General features: G+C 39.5%; 1 protein-coding gene across 1 annotated transcript in view; it reads right to left on the bottom strand.

Annotated features, from left to right (window-relative positions):
* The window catches only part of LOC130273074 (phosphatidylinositol 5-phosphate 4-kinase type-2 alpha), a 137641-nt gene that overhangs the window by 20059 nt on the left and 102577 nt on the right, over window positions 1–15005 (bottom strand). The gene's annotated exons all lie outside the window — the stretch shown is intronic.

Raw genomic sequence — 15005 nt, forward strand, 5'->3', positions numbered from 1 at the left:
CAATACATGCACAGCAACAGGTCCTGAAAGAGACACAAACCTAGGAGGAAATGCTACACAGTCATTAAATCAATAGGGAAAATCCCTCAAATAATCCAGTAGCATATCAGACACCAACATTGACAACCACAGATCTGAGACTGCACCGCAGGTTGGTTCCTCAAGGGATTTTGGTGTAAATAATTTTTTTTTAGTTTTTAAGTCTCGTTCCACTCTGCTTCTACTTGCAGACTATTCCCAACATTTCTTTTTCTCTCTCTCTCTCTCTCTCTGAATATATATATATATATATATATATAGATATAGAGAGAGAGAGAGAGAGAGAGAGAGAGAGAGAGAGAGAGAGAGAGAGAGAGAGAGAGAGAGAGAGAGAGAGAGAGAGAGAGAGAGAGAGAGAGAGAGAGAGGTTTTCTTCATTTTCATGACTGTGAAAACCGTAGATTCACACTGAAGGCATCAAAACTATGAATTAACACATGTGATATTATATACATAAAAAAAAAGTGTGAAAATATGTCCTATTCTAGGTTCTAGCCACCTTTTGCTTTGATTACTGCTTTGCACACTCTTGGCATTCTCTTGATGAGCTTCAAGAGGTAGTCACCTGAAATGGTCTTCCAACAGTCTTGAAGGAGTCCTCAGAGATGCTTAGCACTTGTTGGGCCTTTTTGCCTTCACTCTGTGGACCAGCTCACCCCAAACCATCTCGATTGGGTTCAGGTCCGGTGACTGTGGAGGCCAGGTCATCTGGCGCAGCACCCCATCACTCTCTTTCTTGGTCAAATAGCCCTTACACAGCCTGGAGGTGTGTTTGGGGTCATTGTCCTGGTGAAAAACAAATAATGATCCAACTAAACACAAACCGGATGGAATAGCAGCCGCTGCAAGATGCTGTGGTAGCCATGCTGGTTCAGTATCCCTTCAATTTTGAATAAATCCCCAACAGTGTCACCAGCAAAGCACCCCCACACCATCACACCTCCTCCTCCACACCGCCACACCTGTGAAGTGAAAACCATTTCGGGTGACTACCTCTTGAAGCTCATCAAGAGAATGCCAAGAGTGTGCAAAGCAGTAATCAAAGCAAAAGGTGGCTACTTTGAAGAACCTAGAATATGACATATTTTCAGTTGTTTCACACTTTTTTGTTATGTCTATAATTCCACATGTGTTAATTCATAGTTTTGATGCCTTCAGTGTGAATCTACAATTTCCATAGTCATGAAAATAAAGAAAACTCTGAATGAGAAGGTGTGTCCAAACTTTTGGTCTGTACTGTGTGTGTGTATATATATATATATATATTTTTTTTTTTTATTTACACTTTTTTTAGTCCCCCTTGGGAACTTTTATGACCCAGCAATAAATGGCTCACACATATCAATGTAGGACACATATCCTGCATTGCTCAATCAGATCTGCGCTCTATTGGAAGATCTTGCCTAGGGCAGGCTTTATCAATAAATATAGCCTAGGTACGGTCTGTGGCTTCTGTGACAACAGAATGCCCTGGGGGGGGGGTGATGCACAATACACTGCACCACCAACGAGCATTTAGGTGTCCCTTTAGATACCTCTGTCAGCGGCCATGTAAAGGGTTAGTAGCTGGCAGCGGCGATCAACTTTTAGCAGCATCCCCTGGCTACTGAAATCAGCCGGGAACTTCTGTGTATGGTGCAGGATCACGGCAAGAACCTGCTCCAAAGCTGGACCCCCCCCCGGATGCACCCATACGCATTACAGAAAAAGGTGACCCCAGTATATAGATAACAGAGGTGCACACAATAGCAGCTGTTCACATATCAGCCTCCCCTCCCTGTGTAATGACCCCTTTAAAGTCCATAGAACACACCCAGACACATTTCAAATACATGTGAATGGGACAGCTCCTGTCTATTGTTGTCCATGTCCATGGATCTTGCAGTAAAGCATATCACTAAATGCTGTTAAAAACAGTTCAGTCAACACCAATAAAAATGTAAAAGTAATAAAATAAAATAAAAATACAATCAGAAAATAGAAACTGATTAGAAAAAAAAAAAGAACATGTTTAACATGTCTCTAATCAGTAAAGAGAAGAAATCTAGGCGACACATTCCTCTTAAAGAGAAAACATCCAAAACGGTAATGATCTACAAGGGTGGTCCTGTCAAAGAAGAGGGTCAATGTGCATAGAATAAAAGGAAAGAGAAAATCTGTCATAAAAATCTGGTCTAGATCAAAGGTGGTCTTTCAAAAGAAGGGGTCTTCTGGTTTTATCGGGTACTATAGCAAAAAATGCTTCCCTTGATATGATCTACTCATACCACATATACTATTAAATTCATCATTTAGAATTTTCAAAGGAAATGAACCACAATCAACCACAATGCACATGGGAATAAAACTCCCCAAACCAAAAAGTTCATATGCCAAAAAATGAAAAAGATAAAAATAGGAACAGCGCACAGTGACTCCAATCATAAACAGCCCTACTTGGAATCTACATCTTTAATACACTTGATATTTATATATTTTTTTTAAATTTCCCCTATTTATTTATCTTTTATTTTCTTTTCTGGGGCAGGGGGGGGGGGGGGTTGTTATTTAAACAGAAATTAAGGATACTAAGGCTAAGTCTCCACTTGTTTTTTTTTTCCTGCGTTTTTTTTTTTTTTTTCAATTTCTTGCATCTGATATTTTTTTCTGGCGTTTTTGAGTGGAAATTGCATTTTTGGCCCCTTTGGCATTTAAAAAAAAAAAAAAAGGATGCAGTAGAGATGGGAAAAAAATGTATTTAACGAAATTTATATTTTTTATAACAACATTTTCATTCATTTTTAAACAGGGATCAATTTATGTGGGCGGGCAGGGCACAAAAAATGTAGCCGACAATAATATAAATGTAGTGTGTGTGTGTGTGTTTTTCACTTTTTTTTCTTTTTTTTTTAGGTAGTACTACTACATCCAGCATGGAACACACTGTTCCATGATGGGAGTAGTAGTTCCTGTACAAATAGACAGATCGCCTTGGGTGTCACTCCTGACACCTGATGCGATCGTCCATAATATAGCAGAGATGTGGAGCGGCTCTATACAGCGCTCCCATTTCTGCACTATACTCCGGGCCAGCCAGTGATATGAATAGAAATTCACCTCACTCATTCATATTTTCCACCCAGAGTGGGGAATGGCCGGATGGTGGCAGCCAATCCCCGCTCCCAGTGGGAAATATGAGTGAATGACCGTCTGGAGTACAGAGCAGAGATGCGAGCACAGGAGAAAGCCGCTCTGCATCTCAGGGATGACGGATGAAGGAGGATCAGAGCGGGTGTCAGGAGTGATATCCGCTGTGATCTGTCCTTAACTGCAGGTACTACTGCTCCTAACATGAGGCACACTCTTCTCCATGCTGGGAGCTGTAGTACCTGCATTAATAGACAGATCGCAGCGAGTGTCACTCCTGACACTCGCTGTGATCCTCCTGTATAATGTATAGATGCAGCGGCCGCTCTTCTATGGTCCCCTGCACTGACGGATATATACACATATTCCTATTTCCCACAGAGTGTTGTGATTGGCTGGAGCCATCCTGCCAATCACAGCTCTGCGGGAAATATGAATATGTGTATATATCCGTCAGTGCAGGGGACCATAGAAGAGCGGCCGCCGCATCTATAAATTATACAGGAGGATCACAGCGGGTGTCAGGAGTGACACGAGCGATCTGCCAATTAGTACAGGTACTACTACTCCCATCATGGAACAGTGTTCCATGCTGGGAGTAGTAGTACTACCTAAAAATAAAAAAAAAGTGGAACACACACACTACATTTTTATTATTGTCGGCTACATTTTTAGGTCCCTGCCCGCCCACATAAATTGACCCCTGTTTAAAACTTAATTAAAATTTCGTTATAATAAAGATCTTTTTTTTTTAATGGTACCCTACGATATTTTATTAAAAAACGTATCTCCGTCACTTTTTTGGATCGCTAAAGTCCAAAAAAAGAATAAAAACCACCTGTAAAAACGCCAAAGTTAAAACCCACATGGCGCTTTTCTCTGCATTTTTTTAATCCTATTGACTTCTATGGGAGAAAAACGTCACGATTTCAGAAAAAAAAAAAAACGCCATAGGCTCAACATGCTGCGACTTTGCAAAACCACCAAGGAGCTGAAAAACACCAAAAAAAAGTGAAAAAACGCCAAAAAAAACCCCCGCCAAACTTAAAAAAGCAAATTGGAAAAAGAATTTAGTGATTTCTCATTGATTTACAGCTAACATCTGGCCGCAGAGTTTTTTTGACGAAAAAATGCCAAGCGGCGGAATTGGCGTTTTTCTTGCCGTTTAAATAAATAAATAAAATAAAAAAAGTGGAGACTTAGCCTAATTGATGTTTTTTTTTCTTTTCTTCTTTTTTTTTTTTTTTTTTTTTTTTTACAAGATCACAATTATATAAATCACAAAGCAAGATAATAAGGGTAGCAAAATAAATATATATATATATATATTCCCTCCACTTGTGTAAAAAGCAGTCACTCATTTCCAATATTAAGACCTTAGTAATAGTAAACTTTACTAATATTTCATAGTAAACCTTACTAATATAAGAGAATGTGTTTTCATTTTTAAGAATATAAAAATTACATACAAAAAACAAGTGTAGATTATAGAAAACAAAAACGCATTTGAACAACTGAACAAGACGAAACGTTCTAGTTTTCCCAATCCACATATATATGGTTCAAAGTATTTTAATGAAAATATTTTTAAAAATATAACAAAACCGATACACGTGTCATGTGCAGAAATACAAAATAGTGTACAGCAATATGTATGCCAAGTAAGAGAAAGTAGTGGATACAAACAAAAAGTAAAAGTAAAAGGTCCAATCCACATAAGAAAAATAATTAAAATAAATAAATAAAATCTCAAAAGACGTCTCTGGTCTTGAACTGGTTAAGTCATATACGGTATATTGTATATTTTCTCTTTCTGAATCAGTAATCCTCACTACAAAACACCCAAATTTCTAAATTCCTTAAGTTTTTTCTTTTGGCAAAAACATATATATATCTATGGCTTCTAATACATATACACGTTAACAAGTAAAACAGTTTTGCCCGTGTTGGTTAGTATCCAAAAACATGTAAAGTGCTGTGGAATCTGTTGGTGCTATATAAAAAAAAAAAATATTCTATAATTATTAGATAATTAAATAAATAATTATATATGTAAATGTGCTGCAGAATCAGTTGGAGCTATATAAATATTATACAATTAAATAAGTATTATTATTATTATAATAAATAATAAATAATTATATATGTAAATGTACTGCAGAATCAGTTGGAGCTATATAAATATTATACAAAAAAGTATTATTATTATTATTATAATAAATAATAAATAATTATATATGTAAATGTGCTGCAGAATCAGTTTGAGCTATATAAATATTATACAATTAAATAAGTATTATTATTATTATTATAAATAATAAATAATTATATATGTAAATGTGCTGCAGAATCAGTTGGAGCTATATAAATATTATACAATTAAATAAGTATTATTATTATAAATAATAAATAATTATATATGTAAATGTACTGCAGAATCAGTTGGAGCTATATAAATATTATACAATTAAATAAGTATTATTATTATTATAATAAATAATAAATAATTATATATGTAAATGTGCTGCAGAATCAGTTGGAGCTATATAAATATTATACAATTAAATAAGCATTATTATTATAAATAATAAATAATTATATATGTAGATGGGCTGCAGAATCAGTTGGAGCTATATAAATATTATACAATTAAATAAGTATTATTATTATTATTATAATAAATAATAAATAATTATATATGTAAATGTGCTGCAGAATCAGTTGGAGCTATATAAATATTATACAATTAAATAAGTATTATTATAAATAATAAATAAATATTATTCTTATCATGTATGATCCTATGTATAGTTGTATAAGCAATGTCTAATATAATTGTATAAGTTCGTCTTTCCTAAATCCAGCACTTGATTCCTATTTGGCGGTTTCCATATAGACGGCGCTGGTTTATGTTACATAGCTCTTTACTTACACAGCTGCACGGCGGCCTCATCCATATTCATACGCTGCTGTATTTCGCACAAACAGCCCACTGTGCACCATTACAGCTCATGTGTGAACATCATACATCAGTGGTCTCCAACCTGCGGACCTCCAGATGTTGCAAAACTACAACTCCCAGCATGCCCGGACAGCCGTTGGCTGTCCGGGCATGCTGGGAGTTGTAGTTTTGCAACATCTGGAGGTCCGCAGGTTGGAGACCACTGTCATACATAATGCCGCAGCAGTCAGGGACCAGCATGTACTTGCCCTGTGATGGCCACCAGGTGGCAGGTGAGTCCATAATCCACAGAAGCACAAGATGAAAGCGGGATTCCAGTGCCAGATTACTTGTAAATGCCCGGGTCAAATTACACTCCAGTAAGATTAAAGCAAAACAGATATAACAAAAAAAATTAAAATAAAAGAGTTTTCAGGATTCTAATTTGGATGATCCTAAACACAGCGTGCACCAGGAAGGAGTCAGATGTCACAAGCTTTTACAATCTAGTTTTGACTGTCGCAAAAAATGATCTTGAAATGACTTTCCCAGCTTCAAAGTCAAGATCTAGAACCAGTGACATCTAATCTCATCACTGAAAACAGTGTTTCCCAACCAGGGTGCCTCCAGCTGTGGCAAAACGACAACTCCCAGCATGCCCGGACAGCTTTAGATACATGGATTCAATAGACACCAAAGCAGACAAAGAGCTATAATTAAGGTACTATTAACCACTTGTGGGTTTTCATTAAGGCTGCAACAAACGACTAATTAAGCATTCGATTCATTGCCGATAAATTAACCGATTAATCAATGAATCGGGGAAAAATGGCAAAGTGACAAAAAAAAAAAAAAAAGGGGGTGTTTTTTGGGCTTTACTTTAAAACGTATGTACAGTAGGCATTTAAAACAAGTGAACAAGGTTTTTATATGTTTTCCCTGCACCCCCATAATACTTGACAGTGTTTCCCAACTAGGGTACCTCCAGCTGTTACAAAACTACAAGTTTTACAACAGCTGGAGGCACACTGGGAAACACAGTTTCTCTATAAAGGGGTATTCCAGGAATTTTTTTTATTTGACTATGCTACAGGGGCTGTAAAGTTAGTGTAGTTCGTAATATAGTGTCTGTACCTGTGTGTGACGGTTTTCTCACAATTCTTATGTGATTTTCACCCCACTTTTTATTTTTAACAGCATACAAAATGACTGTTGTCTCAGATTTTTCCCATGGTGGAATGCGGCCGAGACCTGACTCACTAGTCAGCTGATGACAGGGAGCCTGTCTGCTTCAATGGGTGGAGGGATCGCTTGGTGGGAGAGAGATCAATCTGCAACTAATGCAACAGCTGTAGGCACCCTGATTGAAAACCACAGGTCTTTTGAATGGATGCAGCTCATTTATGTTTCAATGGATGGGGTAGCTGATGTGTGGGAGGGAGGAAGATTGAATTATGGGATTTGTAGTAAAAAAAAAAAAGAAATCTGAAACAGGAAATACCAGTTTACAAACAGATAGCCACAGTGTTATGGTAATCTCACAACATAGCCATTTAGCCCCAAGCCAAGCGCGGATCCTTCCTAAGCATGTCCATTACTGTCTGCCAGGTACGTACTAAAATCACCTTATGGTGGAGAACCCCTTTAAATGCTAAATCAGTTAGGGCATAATGCGATCTAAGAGAAGGTCCTTTTCCTTACTTTGCCTCCGGCTTGTGAAGTTATATTCATGCTGTCTCGTAATGCCGGTGAACAGTCGGAGAGGCCGGCGGACTCTGGCAGCGGCACGCCTCCTCCTTGCCCTAACCTGCTCCAAGCATGGAGCCCTGTAGTTCAATAATGGGGGACCAGCAAAGTAAGGAAAAGGACCTTAAAGGGGTACTCCGGTGAAAACCTTTTTTCTTTTAAATCAACTGGTGGCAGAAAGCTAAACATATTTGCAAATTACCTCTATTAAAAAATCTTAATCCTTCCAGTACTTATTAGCTGCTGAATGCTACAGAGGAGATTCCTTTCTTTTTGGAACACTGATGACATAACGAGCACAGTGCTCTCTGCTGACATCTCTGTCCATTTTAGCAACCATGCATAGCAGATGCATAGCAGATGTATGCTAAGGGCAGCATGGTGGCTCTGTGATGTCTGAGAACTGTGCTCGTGATGTCATCAGAGAGAATTCCAAAAGGAAAATAATTTCCTCTGTAGTATTCAGCAGCTAATAGGTACAGGAAGGATTAAGATTTTTTTAATAGAAGTAATTTACAAATATGTTTAACTTTCTGCCACCAGTTGATTTAAAAGAAAAAAGGTTTTCACCGAAGTATCCCTTTAACTGATGGTACCTGCACCTTTGTACCTCATACAGAGTTGAAAGTGGCACTGCGCTCTGTTCCCCCGGTTGGCCACCTCCCAGCGGGGAATGTGAAGTTACTGTGCAGTGATTTGCTATTCCTTGCTGGGAGCTCTGATTGGTCAATCGGTGCCGACCAATCACGCATCACAGCAGGAAATATTATATCACAGCACAGTAACTGCCTGCTCCCGCGCAGGGAGCCTGCCGAGGAGCAGGCAGAGGGCAGTGCCGGCCACAGAAGTGAAGCACTGTCCCAAAAAAGGAGTTACACATGTCATGACGCTGGTCTTATGACATTTGTAACTCGTTTTTTGCTTAGTAATGAATCTGAGCTTGATTAATTGATGATCGGATTCGGCGACAATCAATAATATCGATTAATCATTGCTGCACTAGTTTTCATTGGTCCAAGTCAGTGTTTCCCAACCAGGGGGCCTCCAGCTGTTGCAAAACTACAACTCCCAGCATGCCTGGACAGCCGAAGGCTGTCCAGGCATGCTGGGAGTTGTAGTTTTGAAACAGCTGGAGGCTCCCTGGTTGGGAAACACTGGTCCAAGTGAAAAACACTATTTTAAGAAAAGCAATAAAAGTCCGTGTAACTTTATGTAACAAAATACTTTTAGAAAATACTAAAATAATACCCCCCCCCGCCCCCGATCCCTGTCCTTGTCTGAACATTCCCACGTATCTACCTGTAGTATAGTACAGAATGATGTAATTTCTATAAAGAAACTCTGAGGCCAGCTATGTTAACTAGGTCAGCGTTTCCCAACCAGGGTGCCTCCAGCTGTTGCAAAACTACAACTCCCAGCATGACAGGACATTCTGGAAAAATTACGCCGTGTGAACATAACCTTATAGGTGAAACACTGTTCGTAATTTTGTTACTGGGAATGCTGTGGTTGGCTTTGCTGCGAATGAACATTATGGGAGGTGACATTTTGGGGAAACATTGTGTGGTTTGCCCTGTTATGGGGAACACAGTGGCCAATTATAGTGTTGTGAAACGCTGTTGCTGGTTCACTGTGGTGACTCAGGTGGAACATTCTTGCAAACTCTATCATGGGAAATGCGGTGTCTAGTTCTGTTATAAGGAAATGTTGTGCGGAAGTTTTGCAGAATGTTGGCCCCGAAAAAAAACTCAGGTGGACATTCCGCAAACAGCGGACGCCGGTAGAACATGCTAGGACTGCTCGGCAATGTGTCGTCTTCATAGATGGCAATGTATTTTGGAGGAGATTCGGCAGAAAGAATAGACATGTCAGTTCTTTCTGCGGAGACTGGAATTGGAATTTCCGCAGGAGATGATTCCGCCATGTGCACAGTGCAACAAAATCCCATTGAAAACAATGGGATTCTGTCGCAACAGAATTTCCGAGCGGAATGTTTCAGCCGTAAAGCTGGTTTATTACCTGCACTGGAGCATATCTCGGATGCTACTGTCAAAGGTTCCGTAAAAAATACCAGACAAAATAACGCATCATAATGTGCTATTTTGCCCAGGAAAATGCTGGACACCGACCATGCCAGAAACTCAGCAGCCATTATTAAAGGGGTATTCCAGGATTTTATATATATATCTATCTCAACTGGCTCCAGAAAGTTAAACAGATTTGTAAATTACTTCTATTAAAAAATCTTAATCCTTCCACTAGTTATCAGCTGCTCAAGTTGAGTTGTCCTTTTCTCTGCTGACACCTCTGCCTGTCTCAGGAAATGTCCAGAGTAGGCGCAAATCCCCATAGCAAACCTCTAATGCTTCGGACAGTTCCTCATACAAGCAGAGATGTCAGCAGAGAGCACTGTTGTCAGAAAGAAAAGAACAACTCAACTTCAGCAGCTGATAACTACTGGAAGGATTAAGTTTTTTTTAAATAGAAGTACCGTAATTAACAAATCTGTTTAACTTTCTGGAGCCAGTGGATATAAAAAAAAAATGGAATACCCATTTAAAGTCAACGGGATCCAACAGGGGCCGTCCGTGTCTATCATGTTGCTTATCCAACAGAACCTCAGACGCAAGTGTGAACCGAGCATTAAAGGGGTATTCCAGGAAAAAAACTTTTTTTTATATATATCAACTGGCTCCAGAAGGTTAAACAGATTTGTAAATTACTTCTATTAAAAAAATCTTAATCCTTTCAGTACTTATGAGCTTCGGAAGTTAAGGTTGCTCTTTTCTGTCTAAATCCTCTCTGATGACACCTGTCTCGGGAAACGCCCAGTTTAGAAGCAAATCCCCATAGCAAACCTCTTCTTAACTGGACGTTTCCCGAGACAGGTGTCATCAGAGAGGATTTAGACAGAAAAGAACAACCTTAACTTCAGAAGCTCATAAGTACTGAAAGGATTAAGATTTTTTAATAAAAGTAATTTACAAATCTGTTTAACTTTCTGGAGCCAGTTGATATACGGTATATAAAAAAAAGTTTTTTCCAGGAATACCCCTTTAATTCTCAGGTTTAATTAAAAAAAATTAATAAAATAAATAAAAATAAATTCTGATTATTGATCTGAATTATTCAGCACTCCTTCTTCGTGGATGAAATATATCATTTTTTCAGACATTGCACAGATGCAGCAGCTGTGGTACATTCAGCACAAACCTATAATTTCTCCGTTACATGATGTATATTTTACACATGACTCCAGTGCATCATTTTAATGAAATACTAAGAGTAGGAAAGGGTTTATCAAACATTTAGATCCAGACAATGTGCCAATAGCTATAGATCAGTGGTTTCCAACCTGCGGACTTCCAGATGTTGCAAAACTACAACTCCCAGCATGCCCGGACAGCCTTTGGCTGTCCGGGCATGCTGGGAGTTGTAGTTTTGCAACATCTGGAGGTCTGCAGGTTGGAGACCACTGCTATAGATGATATGTTATAATATTATATTATTTATACTGTGCCCTGCACGGGGGCATCCTAAATAGTGCCAGTCAACTTTCCGCCTCTGTTTTAGTAAATAGTTGCATTGGCCATGATTAGAGCTCTGCATTGTCTCGCTCCTCTGTTATTATTCCTGGAAATGTATGAATACACTAACGAATGGTGGCTCCCCTCATTGGCTGGAAGTGTAGTTTTGCAACAGCTGGAGGTCCACAGTTTGGAGACCACTGCCCTAGTCAGTAGGTTGTGTATCCCCACATAGCTGTATATTGGCTGCAAACATTTACAATGCAGTGTATAGGCTACGAGTAGGTGCATTTTATATGACTTTTCAACAATGCAGAATCTCGTGACTGCAGTGGGAAATCGGACGCTACGAGCAGACACACAGAGCTACCCGGCCGTAGCAGGGAGCTCGTTCTGCAGTCCGGCTGTGACTGTTGGCAGTACATCTGCAGCGTGAAATACGAAACAGTATTGTGCGCAGAACTTAAAGGGGTATTCTTGTGGAAAACTTTTTTTTTAAATCAACTGTTGCCAGAAAGTTAAACAGACTTGTAAATCACTTCTATTAAAAAATCTTAATCCTTCCAATACATTTTATGGGCTGTATCCTACAGAGGAAATTCTTTTCTTTTTGGATTTCTATGATGTCACGACCACAGTGCTTTCTGCTGACCTCTGCTGTCCATTTTAGGAACTGTCCAGAGCAGCATATGTTTGTTATGGGGATTTTCTCCTGCTCTGGACAGTTCCAAAAATGGACAGCAGAGGTCAGCAGAGAGCACTGTGGTCATGACATCAGAGGAAATGCATTTCTTTTATGGATTTCTCTTTAGTATACAGCCCCTAAAAAGTACTGGAAGGATTAAGATTTTTTAATAGAAGTGATTTACAAATCTGTTTAACTTTCTGGCACCAGTTGATTTAAAACAAAAAAAAAAAAAAATTTCCACAGGAGTACCCCTTTAAAATGTAAACTTATTCACTGAACACAGCTTCAAATATGTGCAGAATACTGTATGTCTGAACAGACCCTAAAGGTAATTTACTGTGGTATTTGAAAATCTTTTGAACACTGAATCGTATATTATTCCCACTCGGGTAATACTTGTGTTGGGGACATAACAGGGCTGTAAGGCAAAGATTTTTTTTTTTTTTTTTACAGAAAATTTAAGGAAACCTTGTATCAGCAGAAAAATGAGACAATTGTTAGCGACTCTTTTATCCTGTATTACATTCTTCACCTATGAGCAAACAGCAGATGAATACAAGTGGTAAGTGGTTTTGTTAGTATCAGACTGGAAGACTCTAGGGAATTTCTGGGAATAACAGCTCTGGGGAATTGCCAGATAAAGACTTTTGCTCTTCATGACAACAACACACAATGCGTTCGGAAAGTCTACAGACCCTCTGACATTTTGTTACTTGTGCTAAAATCAAAACAATTTCATTTTTCCTCTGTCATTCTGCACTCAATACCCCACAATGAGAATGTAAAAACAGAATGTTAAATGGGCACTCTTATTAAAACAAATTTTTGCTATTGCACTCCTTATGGTAAATAAAAAATAATTCTAATATACTTTGCATAAAAAAAAAAAAAAAAAGAAGTTTTCCATGTTTTATTTGTGCTTAAAAACGCTCAAGAGCACATTTCCCCCCATCTCATACACAGACTTAGGAGCGAAGTCCAAACACAGGAAGTGCAGCCTGGAGTGCTGAGGGGGGTGTGTCCAACCAACAGCATATGGCAGTTAAGTGTGAGAGGAGCTATGATTGGATGAGGCTGGACACACCCCTCAGCACTCCAGGCTGCACTTCCTGTGTTTGGACTTCGGTCCTAAGTCCGTGTATGAGATGGGGGAAAAAGTGCTCTTGAGCTTTTTTAAGCACAAATAAAACATAGAAAACTTCATTTTTTTTAAAGCAAAGTATATTAGAAATATTTTTTTATTTACCATAAGGAGTGCAATAGCAAAAAAATTATTTTAAATGAGAGTTACCCTTTAAACATCTGTGCTAATTTATTAAAAAGGAAAATCTTAAAATTTCACACAGACTTAAGTATTCAGACCCTTCGCTATAACACTTGAAATTTAGCTCCGGCTCCTCCCATTTGTCTTGATCCTATTGGAGATGTTTCTACACCTGGATTGGAGTCACTGGTGGTAAATTCAGCTTATAAGATATAAGTTGGAAGGACACAGCCCTGTCTATATAACATCTCACAGCTGACAATGTTTATTAGTGTAAAACCAAGCCATGAGGGGGAAGAAACTGCCTGTAGAGGCATGAATGGAGGGGGGTGTGTGGTGTGATGTCATGTCTCCTGTACCGGAAACACAGAGGTTTCCAAGACTGGAGGGTGCTGCACAGAGATTGCGGGGGGTCTCAGCGGCGAGCCCCCCGTTATTAGACATCTTATCCCCTATCCTTTGGAAGGGGATAAGAGGTCTTTGTCCGGAATACCCCTTTAATGTTAAAACCCAACAAATTCTAACATATCCAACTGACTTATCATAAGGTCTGTTAGATCTCTGCTGTACTGCCACTATTTATACAGAACAATTCAAGGTACAGACTACACTATTCTTACCATAAAGAAAAAAAAATTAAAATAAATAAGCCTAATAACCACACATTAAAATGAGTGTAAGGTGATATTACAAGTAAGGGAGAGAGAATAGCTAATATGGAGAGATCTCTGCAGTATAACAACATTATATTAGTAAGTTGCTTTATTATACCGTATTTTTCGCCCTATAGGACGCACCGGCATATAAGACGCACCCAATTTATAGGTGCAAAATCTAAAAAAATTAAGATTTTGAACCCAATAGTGGTCTTCAACCTGCGGACCTCCAGATGTTGCAAAACTACAACTCCCAGCATGCCCGGACAGCCACTGGCTGTCCGGGCATGCTGGGAGTTGTAGTTTTGCAACATCTGGTGGTCCGCAGATTGAAGACCACTGCATAGGAGGTAATACTCACGTGTCCCTGCCGCTCCGGACCCGTCACCGCTGCCCTGGATGTCGCTCCATCGCTGTCGCCGTGTCCCCGTCGCTCCGGAACGTCTCTGCTGCCGGCCGGGTATCCTCGCTCTCCGTCGCCGCCATCACGTCGTTACGCACGCCAACGCACGTACGTGACAACGTGATGACGAGGAAGGAGAGCGCCGGCCATACAGGGGATCCCTGAACGGAGAAGACACCGAGGAGGCAGGTAAGGTCCCTCCCGGTGTCCTGTAAGCACTAACCCGGCTATTCAGTCGGGCTGTTCGGGACCGACGCGGTGAAATCACGGTGGTCCCGAACAGCCGGGTTAGTGTCACTTTCCCTTCAGACGCGGCGGTCAGCTTTGATCGCCGCGTCTGAAGGGTTAATACAGGGCATCACCGCGATCAGTGATGTCCTGTATCAGTCGCGGGTCCCGGCCGTTGATGGCCGCAGGGACCGCCGCGATATGGGGTGTATTCGCCGTATAAGACGCACCGACTTTTTCCCCCCAGTTTTGGGGAAGAAAAAGTGCGTCTTATACGGTGAAAAATACGGTACATTTTGACATCAGACACAGGTTGTTTCTTTTGCTGGACAACCACTTTAAGTAAAAAATTAAAATTAATTAAAAAAAAGTCTTCCTACAGATTTC

This window comes from Hyla sarda, chromosome 5 (assembly GCF_029499605.1).
Source record: "Hyla sarda isolate aHylSar1 chromosome 5, aHylSar1.hap1, whole genome shotgun sequence".
In the NCBI taxonomy this organism is placed as follows: domain Eukaryota; kingdom Metazoa; phylum Chordata; class Amphibia; order Anura; family Hylidae; genus Hyla; species Hyla sarda.